The sequence below is a fragment of the Pipistrellus kuhlii genome, unplaced genomic scaffold (assembly GCF_014108245.1).
Source record: "Pipistrellus kuhlii isolate mPipKuh1 unplaced genomic scaffold, mPipKuh1.p scaffold_m20_p_1, whole genome shotgun sequence".
Taxonomy (NCBI): domain Eukaryota; kingdom Metazoa; phylum Chordata; class Mammalia; order Chiroptera; family Vespertilionidae; genus Pipistrellus; species Pipistrellus kuhlii.
This window is the reverse complement of record NW_023425404.1, coordinates 166,190,273-166,214,672: the sequence shown is the minus strand read 5'-3', so window position 1 is coordinate 166,214,672 and position 24,400 is coordinate 166,190,273.

Sequence of the window (24,400 nt, the reverse complement as noted above, 5' to 3'; positions counted from 1 at the left end):
CCCAGAACAAAGATGAAAACAAAATGCTTGACCTATAGGTACTAAATTGGGTCATTTCCACTCATCACAAAATAGGCTTGTAGTTAGTCTACAAAAGAAATGAACTAGCACTTATCCCAGTCAATCACTGGTTTCTATGATTAAGTTAATCTGTAAGAGTGCTTCATAAAAATTACAATACACAAATGCAATGCACATTTTCTGATGTGTGCTTCTTATATGCTGAAGTGGAGTCACAGACAGAAATGAATGCATTATCTATTAAATTGCAACTGGGTAACATCTATGGAAAAAGTGTGATCAAATTCAAATTGGATCAGGGATTAATAAACTTTTCTGTACTCACTCCAAGTAACTTCAAGTGAGTTAACTCTGTAATTTCTCCCCATTCCTACCATGTCATTGTTTTAAAAACTCAATTTCTGCATTTAAAAGAGAATCCTAAAATGGCCACTTGTGATTGCCCTTTATTACAAAGGCACTTTCATGTTGTGTATCTTGCCTGACATTTTTATATGATTTTTTATTTTTTATGAATCTAAATGGAATAACATTTACAACTCTGAGCTAGAAGACTTAGTACTGTGCTCACAGAGTGGTTTTAGCCAATGCTTCAGTCTACATGGAAAGGGTAATATTAGGTAAAACAACTTTAGTTTGCAAATAGAATATTCCTGTGAATATTAGAGTTATTTGTGAATACCTAAGCAATATTATAGGAGTGTTCCTTTTGATTTATATGCATATTGAAGAACTAAATCTGTTAACTGTGTGGCAAATTGTCACTGTAGTATAACATGACAAATATTTTGGGAGTTTAGAGCTACTAGTAGAAAATAAATCTAAATTGGCCTTAAGATTTATAATATTTATATTCAATATATGTATTAAATCCTCCTATGTGCTATCAATCTATCAGAAGCATGTACTCATATTTATGTTATTTCAAGAGTCACTTAGCAAACATGCTCTAGTCTTTCCAAAAAAGAGAAAGATTATAATAACTGAAAATCTTCAGAGCTCTGGAATTTTTGAGAAATAAAATATTCTTAAACAACCAGATTCAGAAAAATTGAAAATGTCTATACACTGGAGAAAGTATCCAAATATACAAATGCCTGCCTCTGAACTGAAAATGTTATTAAAATATTAATTCTATAAGTGGTAAGCCTATTATGAAGGTATATATATTAAAGTCACTGTTGAAGAAGAAAATATGGAAAGTGTCAAAAGGCTTTTCTTCTCTATCCCCTTCCAATTCCATATTATTCATTGACATGGAAAAAATAATATTAAACATGATAAGACAGATTGTCACCATTATTATCCTTAATATTTTGAATTAACTATTACTTATTATTTAAATATGTTTATAGAGTCAATTACATGTATGCCTGCCTAGCTTACATAAGTGATGTTGAACAGTTTGAAATTCTCAATTAGATGTATTTCTCTTAATTTTCTAACTAATATTTCTCTTAATTTTTAAATTACATAGTATAAACACTAACTAAATTGCATGGCAACATATTAGCTCTTTTTAAACTTGTCTCTGAAGTATAATATACATACAAAAAGCCCACATGCCATATATGAACAACTTGATGAATTTTTATAAATTATATCCATAAAAACAATTACCAGATCAAAAATCAGACTACCTATTAAAACTAGTTATCCTGGCCAGTGTAGCTCAAGTGGATGGATAACTTCCCTTATTCAAAAAGAGGCAGTTTTGATCTCCAGTCATGCCACATACCCATGTTTCAGGTTCAATCCCAACTCGGGTGTGAGAGGGCACTGTGGATATTTGTCTTTCACTCTCTCACATTCATATTTCTCTTTCTCCCTTCCTCTCTCTAAAACTCAATTTAAAAAAATACACACAAAAAAATAGGACTACCACAGAAGCTCAGGTTTGCAAAACCTGTGACCTATCATGCTGATATCATACTGACTTCAAGTAGCATAACTTAGTTATACTGTTTAATGTCTGTTGTTTACATACATAAAACGTATTCATGCATTTTATTGTGGAACATTTTCTCTCTCTTTTAGTATATTTATATACACAAACACAAAACAACTATATATTTACAGGGTGGGGGGAGACAAGGCATTATTTTTAGAAGTTCAGTTTCTTAAGCGTGGGCGCGCGCGCACACACACACACACACACACACACACACACAACAATAACAACTAGCATGTAAATAAAGCATGAAAAATGTTGGGGTTTTTTTAGTGATGTTATATGCAAGGAAAGAACCACCAGGAGCTAATATTATGCATTTCATTCTTATACTAAATTTTGCCTTAAAGTAACCAATACAAAGTAATAAGTTGAAAACTTGCTCAGTTTCTGCCAAGGCAATCTGCATTCATTACGATATTTTTAAATTACAATTTTACTGAGATAAATTCACAAAGCATACAATTATCTTTTTTAGAGTGGGTAATTTAGTGTTTTGTTTTGTTTTGTTTTGTCTAGTTTTGTTTTTACTATAGTCATAGAGCTGAGCAGCCATCACACTAATTCCAGAACATATTGACCCTGAAAAGAAACACCATATCCATTTGTGGTTAATTCTCATTTCCTCCTCCCCTAACTCCTCCCAACCACTAATTTACCTTATATCCCTATATATTTGCCTACTCTGGAAATTTCATATAAATGGAAATGTTGAGTATGTATGCCTTTGTGGTTAGCTTCTCTACTTTAGCATAATGTTTTCAAAGTTCATCCTTTGTTACAGCATGCATTACAACTTCACTTTTATTGTCAAATAATATTGTTTTATAGATATACTATTCATTAGTTGGTGGACGTTTGGATTTCATCTTCTTTTAGAGTATTATGATCAATGCTGCTATGAACATTCATGTAAAAGTTTTGGTGTGGGTACAAACTATTTCCTCTTGGGATTTTGCCCAGGAGTAGAATTACTGGGTGATACAGTAAAATGCTGTGCTTAACATTTTGAGGAACTGCCAACCTATTCCAATGTAGGTTCATCTTTTTACAATCCAAGAAACAATTTTGAATGTTGCAGATTTTCTATTTTCTCAACAAAGCTGCTTCTTTGTTTTGCCTTTCTGTTCTTTGGAGTGGATAATCTCAATTGGAGTAACTCCAAGTTTGCCACTTATTTTTTTTCCAGTTCAAATTATTTCAGTTTTTGTATTTTTCAACTATAAAAGTGTGTTTCTTTTTTTTTTGATAAATTTTTTTTCTCTATCAACATTCATTATATGTGAGGTAATGTTCTCATACTTTCTGTTAATTCTTTAGGGGTAGTTTATTATTTCTTTTAATACATGTATGCAAATGGCTTTAAAGTTTTTATCTAGTTAGTTCAAAATCTGGGCTTCTTCTAGACATTGTCTATGGACTGATTTCAAAGCTACCATGAAATTGGGGAGAGGATGATAGAAATAGGACAAATGAAAATTCCAAAGATCACTGTTATTAGCAAAATTAGTCAATTACCTTGAACAAGTGTTTTTTTTTTTTTTTTTCCCCAGATTGTTCCAAACCTTTTGTTCACTTCCAGAGTTTGAAAAACATTGATTTTGATCATTTTTTTGCCATTGTCCTCATTGCTTTTGTGGAGGAACATGATTTTGAGGTCTTTATAAGGTCATTTCAATGCTGTTCCTCTTCATCTGGATTTTTATTTTTATCTTTGCTGTACTCAGTTGTTACTATGGCTTTCTGGACACTTTAAAACTTGGACTCAAGCTGTCTTTCCATCTTCATCTCCATCTTCTTTGTGATAAACATAATACAATAATGTTGGACTATCCATTTTTATTAGAATCTAGTCTGCCTAGTTCAAGTTTGCTCATTTTGCTTTTGAAAAACTCCATTCATTGCATTACAAGTTAATGATAACGCTAACGATTATAATGGTAGCAGGTAAAATTTCTTGATGTTTTATCATTAACTATGTTCTATTTTAAAGCACTTTTCATTAATTATCTCAATTAATCCCCACAAAAATCGATGATGCAGAAAGAATACAAAGAAGCAATTTTAACAGTGTGTTATTCAGAGGAAACTAGGCTTGTTTATAAATCTTAATGAAGAGTTACAGATAAGGAGAAACACAGGTCACCAACATTTTTTAAATTTGGGTGGCCAGGTTGAAGTTACTTGACATAGAAGAGAAAAAACGGTGGGTTTTAAGGCAACAAATGATGACCTATATTTTAAAATGCCGAGTTTTGGGGATACTCAAGTGAAGAAATTCATCAAGCAATTGGATATATGAATCTGCAAGGCATGAGAGAGGTCAGTCCTGGAGGTTCATGTTAAGAATTATGAACATGTAGATGGTATATTTCAAATTTAGGAGTTGGCAAGATTGCAAATATAACCAATTCAATGTAGCAGAAGTCTGATGATGAAAATTTGGAAGTACTCTAAACTCCAGGAAAAATCAAATTGGAGAAAAATAGATCACAAAGAGGATGTCATGTGTAAAGAATATATATATATATATATATATATATATATATATATATATATATATATATATATATTACCTTCATTAGCATTATAACTTGAAGGCTTAATGTTAACACTATCTCTCAAGTACTGGACAGGAAAGGAAAATGATGAATACAGGTGTAAAGACTTGTGGGAAGAAAAGAAGGAAATTCTATTGATAGTAAGTAGAGAGGAAGAAGCTAGGTGGAGGACCTGAAGGAAATAGTGAAGATTTTAAACATTCCCTGGGGGAAATGGGAAAGACTGTTGAAAAAGTGTCAAAGTAGTCCATCTGAAGTGATTGCTGATAACTCTATAGTGGATCTGGATTGTAAGAGTTATATGATTGTGCCAGGGTTCAAAAACTGAAGACAGTGAAGAGCAGATTGCATTTCAGATTTCAAGATCAGGATATATTCATTTCTTCACATATTGTATTTTCCTCAGTTTTATATTGCATTGCACTAAATTTAAAAAAGGTATATATGCATGTAATAATGAAAACAATTTAGTGCAGAAATATATATTGGAATATTGAATATTTGTATTAGATTATTTATTATAGAAGATAGGAATCAAATATAGCAAGAAAGATACTTTTAAAATTACCATATTTTCCATGTAATCTGAATTATGTCTTTTAATGAGGCATAAAGTATGTCTATATGATGTTTTAACATGGATAAAAATCAAGACAAACATTTACTCATTGCTCTTAGTATCTAGATTAAAGAACAGTATTAGGGGAATTTTTAACTTATACAATATTATTAGTCCCTTATTAAGCATAAGATTCTAAACATATTAATGTACTTTTCTATATTTTTATTTTAAGCTAATTTAAAAAATTTATATACAGAATTTTTATTTATTGAAGAAATACATTAATTCCATGTACAAATAGCATAGAATTCTAAGGACTCCACAAAATAATATTCTCAAAATCTCATTTTTTATGGAAACCAACAATATTATGATAATCTAAAACTTAAACATGAAGTAACTAACAAGGTAGCAATTATTTGTAGTATAGAAAGATAACTAAATTTTTACAGATATTAATATTCTGGTTCGAGACTAATTATCTTCCCAATATACATAGTGGCCATCAGAATGGGTTAATGTTTCACAATTTTTGTTAATATTGTTATTTTTTTAATGCTTGGGATTTCACACAGCTATACTAAAGATTGCATGCATATATATGAATATATTTTCCAATTTTTAATTCACCATATTTTAACAAAATGTAGAAGTCTATCCTTAAGAAATAAAATTTGTAGTATTACTCATGATTCAATTTCAAATATTAAATCTCTTTGCTAAACTTTAAGTAACTAATTTAGTATTTTGACTAAAGACCAAATAAATAGTTTTTAAATTTGAAATACATTTAAAACAATAATGTTAGTATATTATGGATGAAAACTGGATATTGTAATAAATCTAACTGAAAGTAACTTCACAAGGTGATCTGATTATAAATCCCTATCTGGGCAGATCATGGTGGCTAGTTAGGCCCTAGTACATTTTCAGTTAAAAGTTTATTTTTTATTAACTAAGCCCAGTCTGTTGTTTTTTGGGTGTCTAAGTTAACACACCTTTGAAATGCCTTTTTTCTTTTTTCAGAAGCGTAGTCACCCTCATGAGAAGGTATAATCTTAACTCTCCTGTAATTTAATTCCACCTTAACTTCTCCCACCTTCTCCAATTTTTCCTGGTTTCCTCCTTAATTCCAAATGTATAAAATAAACTGCAAAACTGTCATTCTTCAGAGCATTTTAGTTCTTGCTTTCCAGCAATTCTCATTAGTTTGGCTGAAGTATACTCTTCTAAAAATTCTGTATACATTTGAATGTTTCTTATGTCAACAATACAGAACAGATATTTCTGAGAGGAAATGGATTTATTTTCTAGAGTTGCTATGAGAACTTACTACAACATTGCTGCCTTTAAACAATAAAAAGTTATATTCACAGTTTTAGAGGTCAGAATTCTGAAATCAACGTGTTGGTAAGAAGGCCACTCTTGCTAAGCAACTCTAGTAGAGAAATCTCCCCTACTTTTGCCAGATTCTGAGGAAGATGGGCATTCCTTTTTCTTGGTTTGTGGCCATATGGCTTCAGTCTCTGCCCCTGTTGTCACCTTACCTTCTCCTCTTTGTGACTTATCCTCTTCTGTCTCTTATAAGGACACTTGGTATTGGACTTAAAACCCAGCTGGATAATCTCCTCTTTTCAAGATCTTCATCACATTTTCCATATAACGTAATAGTCACTTTTTTCCCCCACAGAACACAGTATGCACTTGTTCCAGGGATTAAGAAATTAATATACTTTAGGGGAGGCATTTATTCTGCTTTCCAGAGGAAAAGATACAAAATCATTTCCCATTTGACTCATTTTTCTTCTGAATATTTTATTCATCTTTGCCATACAAAGTGTTAGTGGAAACAGTGACAGCTATATTTACATTGCACTAATTGGATAATTCCATTAATTGAATAATTACAAATCACTAATTTCCATCATTAAATTGGTTAAAGCTAAGCATCAACTGCTACTATGTTTAGCCTCCTATCTTAAACTCTCCCAAAATAGGGTTTTTGTGAATTTTCTTTTTAGTCAATTAATTCTTTATTCAAAATTTTCTTGTAGCTTGCTGAAAAATGTAATAAAAAATGAGGTAGTAACCTACTGAAAGTGTATTGTGAATATATGTTTGTAAGTCCAGAATATAAATAATATATAAATACTCAAAACCTGAATCTATTAAAATACTATCAAGATTAAAAATAAAAATAAAAAGATTGGGAATAAATTTAGCGAAAGATGTATACAACTTGTAGTTTGAAAACTACAAAATATTTATGAGGCCAAGGAAAGAAAGCCCTTTTTTAATTAATTAATTAATTTATTATTATTATTTTTTAAATCAATCTTTATTGTTCATATTACAAAGGTTCCTCATTTCTTCCCCCCTCTACCAGGTTCCCATCCTACCCTCCGCCCCCTCCCCATCCCCCATTGTCCTCATCCATAGGTGCACAGTTTATGTTCAGTCTCTTCCTCCCTCCCTCCCTCCCTTTCCCCGATAGTAAATCCCTTTTCAGATAATAAATCAGTTACTTAGCATTTTCTCATATCAATAATACCTCCACATGCCCAATGATACACTTCACACAAAAGACATTTCCAAATAGGTCAACCAGCCTCATCCAGGCCCCACCCAAGGCACTCACAGATCAATACCCTAGGGCTATACTAACTCAACACATCCAGATCTAAGCCTTCATCACTTGATTCAGCAGACCCTCAAGTTCCCGCAAGTTTCCAGCCATGTCTGAGAGACAGCCTTGGGGCAGGGGGAGGTGAGGAGCGAGCTGTTTTGGGCCTGGCTGCTCCGGGCCTGGCCTCTGTTGCTCTGGTTCGTTCCGCAACCAGCTGCTCCGGGTCTGTTCACTGCCGCTCCAGACCTAATTGCTCTGGACTTGGCTGCTGCTGCTACAGGCCTGGCCGCACCTGACTCGGCTGCTCTGGGCCCAGCTGCTCCAGGCTCGGCCACTCCGGGCCTGGCCGCTCCCAGCTTGGCAGCCTGAAAGCCCTTTTTATGGATCAGAAGATATAGTAGTATTAAAATGGTAGTGCTTCCAAATTGATATACAGATTTAAAACAATTCATATTAAATACCTACCTTTCTTTTGAAAGAAATTGACAAATTGATTATAACATTTTAATGAAATGTAAAGGACACAGAATAATTTAACCATGAAAGAGTTGGACAAAGTTGGTGGACTCACATTTTTTACCCCAAAACTTAGTGCATACCTATAGAATTCATGTCAGTATGATCCTAGCACATAGCTAGACATATAGATAAATGATATTAAATGGATAACCTAAAAATAAAACCTCATGTTTAGTGTCCATTGATTTCTGAGGGAATGTTAAGATAATTCAATGGGGCAAAGAAATTTATTTCAACAGAATATGCAGGGATAACTAGAAATCTAGATGCAAAAGAAAGAATTTGACTCTTTCTTTACCATACCAAAATGTAACTGCAAATTGTTCATAGACCTAAACATAAAAATTATCACTGTACTACTCTCAGAATGAGCAGTAGTAAATCTTCATCACCATGTGTTAGTCCAATGGTTTTTTTAGCTATGACATTAAAAGCACAATTGACAAAATAAAAAATTAATAAATTGAATTTTATGAAAATTGAAACCTTTGTTCATTAAGTACATATTCAAGAGAGTGAACAGAAAATCCACAGAAAATTGGAAATAAATCATATCTATGATAAGGAACTTTTATTAAGATTATAGAGCAGACACATAACTCAAAAATAAAGGGATCAATAATCCAATTAAAAATGGGCAAATAATATGACCAAGTATTTTTCAAAGAAGATATACAAATACCCAATAAGCCATTAAAAAAGCCATTAGTGAAATGTAAATCATTTCTACAATGAGATATAATTTTATACACACTAGAATGGCTATAATAAAAAAGAAAAGAATAAGCATATGGAAAAATTAGACTTATAATGGTGTGTGTGTGTGTGTGTGTGTGTCTGTCTGTCTGTCTGTCTGTCTATGTCTGTGAATATGGCACAGCTATTTAGAAAACAGCCTGGCAGTCCTTCAAAATGTTAAATATAGAGTTATTCTGAGCCAGCAATTCCACTCCTAACTATATACTTAACAGAAATAAAATGTATGCCTAAACAAGTATCTATATATATATAAAAGCCTAAGCAACTGTTCAACCATTCAACCATTCAACTGGTAGCTATGACATGCACTGACCACCAGAGGGAAGACATGATCAGCAAGGAAACATGGAACAGACTGATTAATCTCAAAGGGAAGGGGGAAGGGGAAATGGGAGGGCAGGAAGAGATTAACCAAAGATCTTTTATGCATACTAGAGGCCCAGTGCACGGATTCATGCACCAGTGGGATCCCTCAGCCTGTCCTCTGGGGATTGGGCCAAATCTGTGCATTGTGCCTCTGACAACCCCTGAGTCGTCCAGGATTGTGAGAGTGCTCAGGCCAGATTGAGGGACCACACCAGTGCACAAATCTATGCACCAGGCTTCCAGTTTGTACATAAGTGTTCATCATGTAGCATTATTCACAAGAGCCAACAACTCAAATGAACACCAACTGAAGAACATGTCTTCAAAATGTGGTCTATTCATACAAAAATATTATATAGTAATAAAAAAGAATGGAATATTCATACATCCTATGATATGAATGAACTTTGAAGCAGTATGCTAAGTTGAAAGATTACACAAAACATGTATTATATGGTTCTATTAGAGGTCCAGTGCACAACATTCATGCACTTGGGAGGAGTACCTCAGCCCCGTCTGTACCCTCTTGCAGTCTGGGACTCGTTGGGAGATGTCTGACTGCCGGCTTATGCATGCTTCCCTGAGGGGTCCTTATTACTGCCTCAGAGGTGGGAGAGGCTCCCACCACTGACTTTGTGCTCGCCAGCTGTGAGCATAGATTCTGGCTGAGCAGTGTTCCCCTGGTAGGAGTGCACTGATCACCAAGGGACAGTTCATGCATTGAGTATCTCCCCCCTGATGGTCAGTGCACTTCATAGCAACTAGACATTGGTCAATATGCATATTAGGGTTTTATTATATAGGATGTATATGAAATGTCCAGAATAGGCAAAACTGTAGAGACAGTAAGTAGATTAGTGGTCGGCTAGGCCTTCTCACTATGTCCTCATATGTTCATGTCTATGTCTTTGTTGATGTTTTAATCATCCTTTCTCATAAGGATATCAGTCATATTGGCTTGGGGTTAACTTAATTAAAGGTTTTTAAGACAGTCACCAAATAAAATTACATTCTTAAGTACTGAAGCTGTTGGAACTTGAACATATAAATTTAGGAGGGATGCAAACATGACCTAAGCAGGGGAAAAATTTGGCTCTGTTGACTAATGAGTTTGCCGACCACTGCCCTAAACAAATTCTTTCTCATTATATGTCCTTATCACATTTTTTAGATTCTGCATTCTTTATATGGGATCAGCTCTTGATCTAGAAACTATTACCACATTTGCAATATGGCACATTTCCACCAACATCATGAGGGTCATGGAAGCTCAGGGGGTATGCCCTCAAAGCTCCAGTATATTTTATACTTGGAAGGGTTTAAAATGTTGCAGCATCTATTAATGTTTTTCAATATTTCCAGTAAGTTTTTTTTAAATCCCAAATTCCTGGGTCTTATACTGAAAATCTAAACCCGGAAATGGAATCTGAATCTCAAAGGGAAAGGTGTCACATTTTTAAGCCACACAGGGGTGCTCCTATAGCCCGTTAATGAACTGGTGCTCAGAGTGTGCCCTGCATTCAGCTCAGTCATTCCTCAGTCTAAGAAGGCACTTTCCCCAAGTGTGGGCCTGGAAAACTATCATATACTGACTGTGCTCTCAAGATAGAGTCAATTTTCTCATTCTCCTCTCTGATATTTTTTTAAATTTGTATTATCAGTGAAGTATTCTATCATGTAGGAGTTCCTGACTGTTATTTATGCAGTTATGACAACTTTGCGCTGAATAAATGTGCATATCACACATAACATTTCTTTTTATTAGATCGTTGGATCAAACACAAATGTAACTAAACTTCTGAAAACTTATATGGGTAAAAGTAGTTATATGCAATATTTTATTTCCTAGAATGGTTGCAAAATATCACAGTACAAAATAAAAGGGGGAATTTAGAACTAAAAAAAAAAATTAAAAAAAAAATTAACTAGATGCTTTGCCTGTGGCCTAGGAAAAAGAACAATGTGTTTCAAATTAAATAGACTTTTAATCCTGCTGTAAAAAAAAAAAAAAAAATTAACCACCAGAGAGAATTTATTAGAAGTAATAATCCTTTGCACTTATATAGCATGCTTTAATTTCAAAGTGCCTCCCATGAATTATTTAATGTCTCAGAAGTCAGTCTATAGCTCATGATATGGAGCTTTGTTATTTGACTGTTCTTCAGAGGCTCCAGGGCCCAGGTCTTTGCCCCCCTATCCCCAATGTTTGGATGCTTTGTGCCTCTCCATACCTTTCTATGTCTGCCCAGCTCTGATACTTTCCTAAGTTCCTAACCTAGGAAGTGTATTTTTTACTTTCCCCTATGGTTACAGATCTTTTGCATTTCATCCTGGAGAGCGGTGAAGCAGAATTTGAACTATTTTTATATAGCATCATTTTCCATTCCATGGTCAGTCTTTATCAGTGGACTATAAGTTATTTATAAACTGAGATATGTTCCCATCTATTCCAGCATCGTGTAAGCCATTTAAAAGGCACTCTATAAAATGTGTTGACTAAGTATTAATAGATTAATATATATTAATATCCCCATTTGAAGTTAAGTATAAATCAAGCCTGACTGAAGCGGAGATGTTGGCATGAGGTAATATACCAAACATACAGCCCAGGCAGAAATTCCCTGAGGGAGTTTCCAAAGGGAATGAGTGCTGCCTTACTTAACTTGCATTCTGAGTGCACTGTGAGAACCAAAGAGGACATATCATCACCTCAATTTCGCAAAACAGGAAACTGTGACAAGGGATATCAAGTGATGAATTGAAGTGTTTTGTATGCGTTTTCCAAAAGCCAAACCTGAGATAGAGATTTGGGTGTAGCCAAGACTGATTTGGCTCAGTGGATACAGCATTTTGAAAGGTCCCAGGTTCATTCTGGTCAAGGGCATGTACCTTGGTTGCGGGCACATCCCCAGTAGGGAGTGTGCAAGAGGCAGCTTATCAATGATTCTCTCTCATCGATGTTTCTAACTCTCTCTCTCTCCCTTCCTCTCTATAAAATATCAACAAAATATATTTTAAAAAATATTTGGGTGTAGATGGTAGAAAATCTGGGAATTATCTGTAGAGCTTTATGTGTGGCTCCTAATCAGAGAAACTGAATGCAGTGTCTATAATTTAATTGTTTCATGTTTTAATAATAGGAATAGCAATCATGGTGTATAACATTGATCAGACACTTTTTATGTGCTAGGCATTGTGTGAGAACATTTTAATGGACTATCTCATTTCATTTTCACAAAAATCATATGTAGTAGTTAATATTATCATCCTCATTTTATACGACAGGAAACTGAAGTTTAGTGAATTGGTTTGTGGTGGACAGCACATGGTTTAAAATCTGATGATTTGGGACACGAATCTTATCTTTACATCTGTGATGTGTGTGATTTAATAGAACTAGGTTTCATTTATATAAAAAGGGAGTAGATTAGTATGTTACAGGTTTGCTTGATAATTAAATGTGGTAATATATGCAGCATGTGACTGGCATATATGATGTTCTATTGATAAAAGCCCTTTTCTATGTGTTCCCCTCTAACTTGTAAATTCAATGAAGACAGACTGTATCTGCTTTGTGTATTCTTCTCAATGCACAGTAGGACTTTTAATGCTTATAAGTGGCAGAATTATTGAAATTCCTTATCCGAGGGTCTTTTTTATCTGCTGGAATTGAATCAGAAACAAGCTCTCAGGACAGATGAATTCATGATTTAAAACCATTTGGCTCCCTGGTCCTTAAAATAGCACTGCATCAATTAAACATGTATTTTATAATAATATGAATTATAATAATTGAAGCAAGATTTATCACAAGATCATAGGAAATTAATTGTCTTTACATTTTCAACCTGAGATTCTAGGTGCATATGTCCCTTAAAAACAATTCTAAATACCAATGTATCCCTGAAAGATATCCACGTTCTTCCTTTTCTTTCCCCCATTTTATCTCCATCCTTCCCTCAATTTTTTAAAATTGATATTTGCTGTCTTTATTTGTTGCTATCTCCTTTCCCTAGCCCTTTATTGAAGAAAACACAAGGTTATAAAATTTTCCTCAATAAGAGTCATTCATGCAACAGCAGTGTTCTTTCTCAGGTTTGATTGGAGGAAGTGGTAGAGGAGGAACAAGTGATTAATATGTTTTATGGGGAAATCCTATGATAATAAAAATACCTCCTCTTATAGCCATGTCCACTTACAGCAAGAGGGCAAAAACAAAGGTGACTGTAGAGGCTATTGTTAGGACTTTGTACATAGAAGACAATATAGTCACATTTCAGGATAAATCAGTTCTGGATTCTGCAGGGCAATTTATGACAGCAGCAGGCCTCCAGAGAAGCTCTGGAATGAAGAGGAGGATGGAACTTGGCATGGGTAGATAAGGGTAAAGATGAGACAGAGACCAGAACTGTGATAATGATTTAGGCAGGTAAATTTCTTAATTCTGCTCAGGACATATAAAAGAAACAAGGGATGTGAGAGAGCAGGTATGGGGTTCAGGCAATCTTAGCTAATCATGTGTTTAAGGCAGAAGGAAGGAAAGCCTTAGATGTCAAGTGCAGAAGAGCAACCAGTTGCTTAGGCTTTTATGTATATAGACTAGAGGCCCAGCACACAGGAAATCGTGCCTGAGTAGCTTGCTTCCGTTTGCCTCAGCTGGTTGTTCCGCCCATCGCTGCTCCTAGCTCTCTGCTGCTGGTAGCTCATGGTGGCCTGCCCTGCCTGCCATGAGAGCTGTTGCTTATTTGGTCGTGATGGCGTGATGGTGTGGTGGTATGATGGCCACAGGCCTAAAGCCTCTTAAACTATTATTAACTATTAATACAACTATTAACAGACATACTCAATTTGTTAAATAATTATTATTAACTATTAATACAACTATTAATAGACTTACTCAATTTGTCAAATAATTATCTGTTGAAAACCTGTGTGAGATACTGTGCTTGACAAACTTACTATGCTTTGACACTGTAACAATAGCTGCCTTTTTTTTTTTTTTTTTTTTTCTTCTGAGGTGGTTTCTAAATTTCAGAAGTTAGGGCATTAAGGTGAGGAGTCATTCCCCATTGGTTAAAATAGCATTATCCATCTGGTTTATCCTGGAACTCTCCTACAGCATCCATTGGGATATTCATGTTCCCAACTGTATGGTCCACATTGCTTTATACTGCAGTCAGTTCTTTTAACAGTCTTGGATATTTTTATTTTTCCTTAATAAATCTGTGTTTCTCAAAGAAACAAAAGAGTTTAGCTACCTTCTAGAGCTAAGGCTTTATAAAACCCTTGATGTGATACATCCAGTTACAGGAGGTTAGAAAAGTGGTCTATCCAAACTGCTATTTGTAGGAAACCCTTGACTTTAGAAGCTTGAATTTCACTACCTGATTAGTTTTCTTATTTGAGGCTTTGCATTTGAACTAAGGTCTGAAATCTCTGGAGGACTGAGGTCAAGCTATAGTTTTAATGCTTAAAAATGACAGAATAAATGAAAATAGAAGCTAACATGACCAAGAAAATACATATATTCACATTGGTTAATGCTACAAAATTGTATCTGGCCATATATATTGTGTAACTACAAGTTCAAGACACACACACACACACACACACACACAAACACACACTTTTAAAAATACTAAACAACAAAACTCAATATTTTATACATAAGTATTACATAGGGAACTGCCTATAAGAAAGCATGGAATTAAAACAAGGTCTTCTATTACTAAAAGTCACTTTTTTATTCAGTTCTAACTATTGGATAGTAAACTCTAATAGAGTAGAATAGAAATGGACTCATTTGGTAGGAAATCTTCCCAGTGGCAAAGGAATTCATAATATATTGCTAGGAGGTCACAGCATTAAACATCAATAGCGTTTTACTCCTTGATGGTAAGATAGCAAGAAAATGTTTGGGTAAGGACAGGAACCATGTCATATGTTTCCAAGTGTTTAATCAGGAACCTACAATCATCCTAGAACATTTTTTTTTTTAATGAATGTATTTCACTTACTGAGGAGAAACCCAAACCCAATGTGCTTAATGATCAGTGATGTTAAGATTGATAACAAAAAATATTAAAGTAGAGTTTGTATAAAAAGGATTTAAGCCAAGGTTTTAAATATTCTAAGGGGAGAAGTTAAAATGTTCTGATACCAGCAATTTACTTATTCACAAAGCTAATGAATGAATAAATTCATGAATTCACAGACAAAGATAGAGATTATTTTCCTTCCTCTGATTTGGAGACAAGACATATGCTTCCTTTAGTAGCTTAACCATCAAAAATTTCAGTAGCAATATTTTAGTAAGATTTTGTAAATTATAGCATGATGAAAGGTGGAATTACAATTTGGGTCAAAAGACAAATATTCAACTTGTAAATATTCTCTTTGTGAGTAGAAAGCCATTGTGCTTCATGTTTCCTGGCTTAAGTACTTAACTGGTATAAACTCAGTCATAAATTGTGTAGTTCTTGATCAACATGGTGCATTTTTCATTCCTCCAAAATTATTATTTGTACACTGACAGCTTTCTGTGATGAGCAAAGTAGTAGTTTTATTTATTTTTTAAAGTGATAAACGATGAGAATTCAGTGGCTATTCCTTCCACAGGCGACACGTATGCTCAGAGAGAGGTAAGCTCAGAATGCCCTAACTCAGATGTTGCTTGCTTATGTTACTGCAGGGGAAAGCTGAACTTACAAATATTTAGTTTCATCCATGCAGGTGCTCAAGGTAACATTGTAACTGTAAAAAAAAAAAAAATGTAGAAACTAATAATGACTCTCCCTGGCAACAATAAGAATGTCTGGTTTATTAAAAATGCGCAATCTTTCTAGGTTAAAGTGCAGATGCTTTTTGTTAGAATCCACAAGAGGATGCACATTACAAGATAATATTCATGTGTTAAGTTATTGGAATTATAGGATTTTCATTCCTTAGAAGTGTATACTGTCCTAGACTTTCTAACTTACTGTAAATTTTTATGTCAATGGACAAAATTTGGTGTAGTGACATAATAGGGCCTGTAGACGTGGCTAAGTAAATGAGAATAGCTTACAGGAGTGGACTCACAGAAAGCCTGATAATGATATTAATTCAAACAATCTTTTCCCCATATAAAATGATACAATCACTCCACTCAGCTCTCCCAATGAAGGATAATATAGTAGTTCCAGTTGAATTAGAAATGGAGTAAACTTGGAGCTAAATGTATCATAAATCAATGAATGCCTCAGCCTGCTGCCTCACGGTTTATTGATTCACAAGCTGTTTATCCCACATTCATTGTGCTTCAGCGCAATTATCGTTTAATTACATTTTCTGTATGTACCAAATTGTATTTTAGATGTCTTCCTAGACCAAACAATTTCAAGCTCTATATCTACTCACTAACCATGGGCTTGTTTATCTTTTCTTCTTCAGTATGCTTGTCTTGATTTCTACTTGTTCACCAGACACATCTCACAATAGGATCTATTAAAGCACATTTAACAAACTCTCCCTAATTATAATCATGTTTATAGTTCTGATTTTTACATCAAGATTGATTTGAAATATAACAGATGATGAGAGTTAGAGAAAAATATAAAATAGCATGAGCTAAACAAAGCTATTAAATTTTATGAGTTTAAACCATAAAACCTGTACTTTTATTCAACCTAACTATGAAATGCTAGAGAAAAGAATATAATTATGAATCAACTTAATGTTGATGATTTAAGATATTTTTAAAATAATTGGGTGTAGAATATTCTTTCTAATTTAACATATTACCTCATGTTAGAAATCTAATCTTCATTTAGTAACCCAGAGATAGTGGGTAATTTTCTATTTATATAGTGAGACATAAAGTAAATTTAATATATTTTTTAAATTAAAAAAGTTTCTACACTAAGTACCCATGAAATAATGTTCTGAATGAAGCTCTTTAAACCATCTTTCAGGAACAATAACAAATAGCTTGTGATGGCTTAGAAGAAGATTCCTCTTAAAGCAGTTGCAAACTATACTTGGCTTAGAAATAGATTTCTCTTAAAGAAGTTGCAAACTATACTTGGCCTTGCCAATTGGGAGCAGATTTCAAAGTTATGTTAGGAATGTAACATCATTTATACCATCCTTCAAGTGAAATAATCACTTTGTTATTTTCATCCCTATCAGAGACTGAAGTCAAAATTGATACCAGCCATCAGAGGTTAGATTGGACTTGTCTGTTATGAGAAAAATAGCACCAATAAACTCAACAAAGCATCTTTATAGACAAGGAAGTCCATTTGGAAGACTCTGTTCTTCTGTAATCTTAAACCATACAGTTTGCATACAATTTTAGATTTAAAACTTAATTTCAGAAACTCTTAGGAAATGTTTAATTGCCAATATTTTACCTGGTTTAGGTACTACCACTCAGGTCATGAGCTAAATTTTATACCTCATGGTATACAAATTAATAATTTGGACACAAATGTATCTGCCACATTCAATTCATGCTTATTTTATATTAATTAATAAATGGATGAGTAAACTAAGATTTAAGAGTTTGCAAGTGAAAATCAAAACTAGTTTTATATAGTATTTCACTAGTTCTAATTTAATTATAAGGCAGGGAATGATAAGAATTGAATAAAATGCTGATTGCCATTTTTTTTTTGTCCTTTATTGATTTTTAAAGAGAGGGTGAGAGAGAGGGTTAGAGAGATAGAAACACAGATGGGAGCTATTGGCTGCCTCATGCTTTCTCCCTACTTGGGATTAAGCCTGCAACCTGGATATGTGCCTGGAATGAATCCAGTGATCTTTGGTTCCTGGGTCAGTGCTCAGCCACTGAGCCACACCAGCTGGGCTGATTGCTTATTTTCTAATAATTGTCCTTACATTCAAAATATTGAATTTGTGTATGTATAATGTAATGGTGTGTGCATATAGGTGTAACTATTGAGTTAATGAAGTGAAGTACATTGGTCTAATTATTGGTGAAACATTATTGCAACACTTTTTTTTTCTATACTGCAGCACATCATTAAAAATATACTATATAATAAAGAGGTGATATGCAAATTAGTCCTCACATAAGATGGCTGCCCCCATGTGGTCAAAGATGGCTGCTACAAGATGCCCAGCAGGGGAGGGTAGTTGTGGGTTATCAGGCTGGTGGGGGGTCGCCCAACAGGAGGGACATTTTGGGGTGAGCAAGTTGTGAGTGGGGGTCAGTTAGAGGTGATCAGTACAGTGGGGGGCAGTTTGGAGTGAACAGGCCAGCAGGGGGGCAGTTTGGGGTGATCAGGCTGGAGTGGGTGGCATTTGGGGACTAGGCTGGTGGCAGGGGCAGTTGAGTGCAATCAGGCCAGCAGGCAGAATGGGTAGAGGCATTCAGGCAGGCAGGTAGGCAGGTGAGTGGCTGGAGCCAGTAGTCCCAGATTGTGAGAGGGATGTTTCACTGCCAGTTTAGGCCTAATCCCTATAAATTGGCAGTAGGACATCCTTCGAGGGGTCCTGGATTGGAGAGGATGCAGGCTTGGCTGAGGAATACCTGCCCCATGCATGAATTCCATGCACTGGGCCACTAGTATAATGTAAAAGTCAAACAGTTCATAATTTCTGAAGATGAAGCTCTTTTCAAATTCAGAATCAGTTGATTCACATTTTGGGAACAATGTCTGTAGAAGAGCTGTCACTTTCTACTGAGCACAAACTACATCAAACATATTTATGTTTGTATACAACTGCAAAACTATTGTGCATCCTACTGGATTTCCTGTCTATAGATAATATTGCATAATTAACTATTCATAAGCATAGTGAAAAAATGTAAACTTGTCTATAAGATAATATTTAAGTTCTAACTGAAATATCAACATGAAAAGTTCCTGTCTTTATTTCAGACGCATGCATATCCAAAATTAGAGACCAGAATATTAGGTATCAGCTTCTCCACCATTTCAAAGTGATGTGCTCTACTTCTGTGCAGGACTTGCAAGAGGAATGTAGAATTCTGTTGGTTTTGGTGTAGTAAGGTCCTATAGTTCTTTTTTTAAAAATATATTTTATTGATTTTTCACAGAGAGGCAGGGAAAGGGATAGAGAGCTAGAAACATTAATGAGAGAGATACATCGACCAGCTGCCTCCTGCACACCCCGCACCATGGATGTGCCCGCAACCAATGTACATGCCCTTGACCGGAATTGAACCTGGGACCTTTCAGACCACAGACCGACACTCTATCCACTGAGCCAAACTGATTTCAGCGTGTCCTGTAGTTCTAATATAGTCTCATCCCATTCATATTGTCCTTGTTATATCATTCAATTTAGAAAAAAAAAATTATTCCTATAGAATTTCATTGGACACTGTGTGAAAGGCTTGGGGCAGTTTGGTGACAGTAGGAATTTGAGAAGGGAATGAAAAGTTTTCTATTTAATAATTTGGAGATTTTTTTCTATTATGGTGTTTTTTCAGAAATTTCTCAAATATGCAAGCACAGAGATGATTTTTTAAAGTTTGAAAGTCAGGAAACTAGTGTTAATTATTATAACTATTTCCCAAATGTATTTGATGAATAATTTTTTGGTAAAATCTACTTTTATATAAGCTCTGTAAAATAAACACATATTTTACCATATTTTACAAAGAATCTTTGAGGGAATGTATTTCTAGGATACAAAATATTAAGGCATTTAGAAAGCAAAATTTATATTTTAACTTCATTACATAATCAATATCTTAATTATATATTAAAATTAATACAATAATCTACCAAATGTTTCTTATAAAATATGTTACTATAAGCTTTCTGAATCAGGAAAAAAATGAAATACAATTTTAAAAGAAAAAAAATGACAAACTCACACTTTTAAATTTAGCATTTCTGAGTTTATTAATCTCTTACCTTCTATTTTCAATTTGAAATCTGCTAAATGTAGTCAGGAATTACATTTTAAAATCCATGGAGTAGTATAGAGAATATTTGTAATGTGCTCTGCATATTTTAACCATTGCACTGCTATTTTGTAAGATAGAAGAAGCTTTTAAAATGTTCAGCAATAGATTTTTGTTCTATATGAAACTTCTGAATTTAATACAATTTATAGTTTTGTCTTATTCTAGAAATACCTAGAAATACTGTTCAAGAACAACTGATGCAGAAATCAAAATACTTTTTAGAAGACAGTCTCATTTAGTCAATATTAGGGTTTCTTTCTCTCCTCTAAAGCCTTGGGAAATCACTAGTCTTTGAATGTTTTTACAAATTAAGAACACTGTCCCTAAACCCATTATGCTATAATTTACTTTTCAATAAACTAAATAGATGCAGTGTTTGCTAATTATCTCCTTTGTCTCGTTCAATTAAAGAATGTAAAATTGACCAGTTTTCTACAAAGAAAGTTTCAGTAGTGGTACTTTAAAATAAGTAGAAGAAAATAAAATGTATAACTCAAATTTGATTTATTCACATACTTGTATGTTCCTTCTAAAATTAACTTTTGTTTTCAAATGAAATATTTAAGTGAATAGAATTTGACAATAAAATATGTCTCCCATCAACAATGAATATTTCTAGGAGTTATTAAAAATATTGTATTTGAATTTTAAAATATTGTATTTGAATAACAAATAATTATATTAGGTAATTATTTTATATAAATATATAAATATATAAAATAATTATGTATGCTAAACTCAAAAGAAAATATGATTATATTTTTAAGATGGTTGGTAATATTTGGAATTGTGGAATGATGCCAATGAAGTTTAAAGAATTAATTACAGTATTACTATGCTTAGGCTTTAATGTATATATTTATCCCATGTGGTTTACTGACCTATGACCATACCGTTTTTAATATAATGAAGCCCAACTTCAAAATGATGTAGCAAGGACTAGCACAAGAGGAGAAAGCCTTTGATGGGCTTGCTTGCTGCATTGTTATTAGTTAGGCTGCTAATTCCTTTAGTTCTAATTTCCTGTCTGCCACTACCAAACCAGTGTTTGCACAGGATATTTGTGGAGTACAGTTGTGTATAGGTGATTACCCCATTTAATAAAATAGAATTATTAACATTAAAATAAGGTGATTAAGAATCACCAGTGAAAATTTTGGCTGATAACTCATTTTATTAGACTTGTTCTGTTATATTCATAAAATATTTCAGTTTCTTTAAAAGACTCAGCATGTCTGGCACTGTGTGTACCTAGTAGTAACACTAATGTGAGAGTAACAGAGAATCAATAGCTTATTTTGAAATTGAGCCCAATATACCCTTATGGCAGTAAGAACATAAGTCAGGGAAAGGAAGGAAGCCAAGATATTGAGTTATCAGACATGTGACCACTGTGTGAAATTAGAGCTTAATTCTCCTGGGCAACTCTGAGAGTCAATATAAAGACCATATCCACAGTAATCCCACCCAGGACAAAGCAGCTGAGACATTTATACACCAACATCAAATAGCCACTAGTGAGTGCTACTGATAGGTTGTATTAATTCTTTATTTTTATTTTTTCTCATCACCATTTATCCCCCTATTCTTTTTTTCCTGGATGCATTAATTCTTCCACACTTGGACATGGGCAGAACAAGCAAGTTCCAGATACCTCAAAAAGTCCTCAAGCAAAGAGATTTGCATAAAGCAATGGAAGTTTGATTGTGTGCACTAAAATGGTGTAACACAAGCACACAAAGAACACACTAATTTTGTGACTGAGATTAGACATCACTTTAACCCATTCAAGTAAAGATTTATGTTGCTTGCTGCTTCCTTTCACCTCTCAGAATAATCTTTTTTTTTTTAGAACGTCTCAGAAGTTATGACTAAGTCCATGAATCATTATGCCTTGATTTTTTCTCAGTGTTAAAAAAATAATTCTTTTTTGTTTTGTTTTGTTTTTATTTTTGTATTAAAGTATTATATGTGTACATATCTTACCATTGCCCTCCCCACTCCCATACATGCTCTCACACCCTAGTATTTTGTGTCCATTGGTTATTCTTACATGCATGCATACACGTCCTTCGGTTGATCTCTTATATCCCCCACCTCTCCCTAAACTTTCCGCTGTAATTTGACATTCTGTTTGATGCTTTACTTTCTCTGTATCTATCTTTTTGTTCATCAGCTTATAATGTTTTTTTATTATCCATAAATGAGTCAGATCATGTGGTGTTTTTCTTTCATTTGACTGGCTTATTTCACTTAGCATAATGTTCTCCATTTGTTTTGTTTTTAATAAAAAGGAAGACATTCTCAAATCAGAATTTTCTAGTGTAGAGATCTCTGTCTTATTATACCAGATGGGATAAGAACAATTTAGTAAAGCCCTTTCTTATCACTCTCCAGCACAAGTCACCTGTAGATAACTATATTAACTCTATCAGCACATGGCTGGCACACAGCTGCCTTGGCTTACAATCTTCCTTATTTGTAAAATGTGATAATTCAAGGTCCAAACTTAGTAGCACTTTACTTATATAGATATCCCTGGAGTCCCCAGTGTCCTCTCATCTGAACTTCCAAAATGCTGCTATCACTACAAATACTTTGGCATTTAATATTCATTCATTTAACAATTCTAAATTAAACTTCTACCTTGAGGCAGGCCTTGTTTTAGATTGAAGAAATACAGCAGTTAAAAACAAAAAAGATAAATATCCCTGCCTTTATTAGGGGTGTCGAACTCAATCAGAGAAGGGGCCAAAATCTAAAATCCAGCCTAAATCGCGGGCCGAATGGTTTACTGAACAGTCATAAACTGTCATTGTGATGGAAACGCAGCAGAGTGCAGTGATGACAGCGCGGTGCGGGCCACATTGCAAGGCCTGGCGGGACGGATTTTGCCCGCGGGCCTTGTGTTTGACACATGTGCAGGAGTTTATGTTGAAATAGTGGGATATAAATAATAAACAACAAAAGGAAGTAAAATATGAGGTGTGTTGATAGTATAAGTGCTTTGGAGGGGAAAAAAATTAAGAAGAGAAAGAGAAGGTGTTGGGACAAGGGGGATTTGTGAATTTAAATTGGTTGGCCAGTAGGAGGGGTCATCTCTAAGAGAGTGACATTTGAGCAAGATCTGAAAGTAATGTTGATAATTGGGCAAAGTTAGATTGATGATGGAATAGTATGATAGGCAGTTGAAGCAACAACTGAAAAAGCAATGAGGTATCACGGATATCTGGCATGTTCAAGGAAAAGAAGCACTATGGTTGGGATGGGGTGAGTAGAAGGAAGTGAGGCCAAAGTGCATATGAGGAAATGTGTTAGGTCTTATAGATAATCATAAACACTGTTTATTACTCTGAATGAGAGGGGAAAGCATTAGGGGATTCTGTGAAGAGGAATTACATGATCTGATGAATCTTCAATAGGAATATTTTGTCTGCTGCCTTGATGACAGATTACATAAACAGGTTAGGGAGACTGTTCCAGTGATGTGGATGCCTGATACTTGTGATCTTAAACAGGGCAGTAGCAGTCCAAAGTGTTTAGACTCTAGAAAAGTTTGAAATATGGAAATGACAGGCCAAGTTGACAAAATGAATGAAGGACTGAACAAACAAGAGGAGTCCAGGATAACAGCAATTTATTTGGCCTGAATAATTGGATGGCTAGAATTGTCATTATCTAAGATGGAGGCTCATATAAGCGCAGCGAGTGTAGAGGGAAAGTTTGGAGGGATTGGGAGCTTTCTTTTGAACTTCCCAACCCCTCCAAACTTCCCCTCTACAGCTTGAAATGCTCAATAGCAAGGTATATATTTATTTTGGGATTTCAGGAGAGTTCTTTGGGTTACAAATATTTGAATTTGGAAGACAACCTGGATGAGATCATCAAGAGAGGAAATAGACTAAAAAACTAAAAGCATCCTAAAGATAATGTCAAAGCATTTCAATATCAATAAACTGAGGTCAAAGGATGAAGAGAAAACAGAAGGAGAAATGAGGGAGAGAAACGGAAAGCTAGACATGTGTAATGCCATGGACATGAAGTAAATAAATGACTTTATTGATGAAGGAATAATCACTTTTGCTCAATG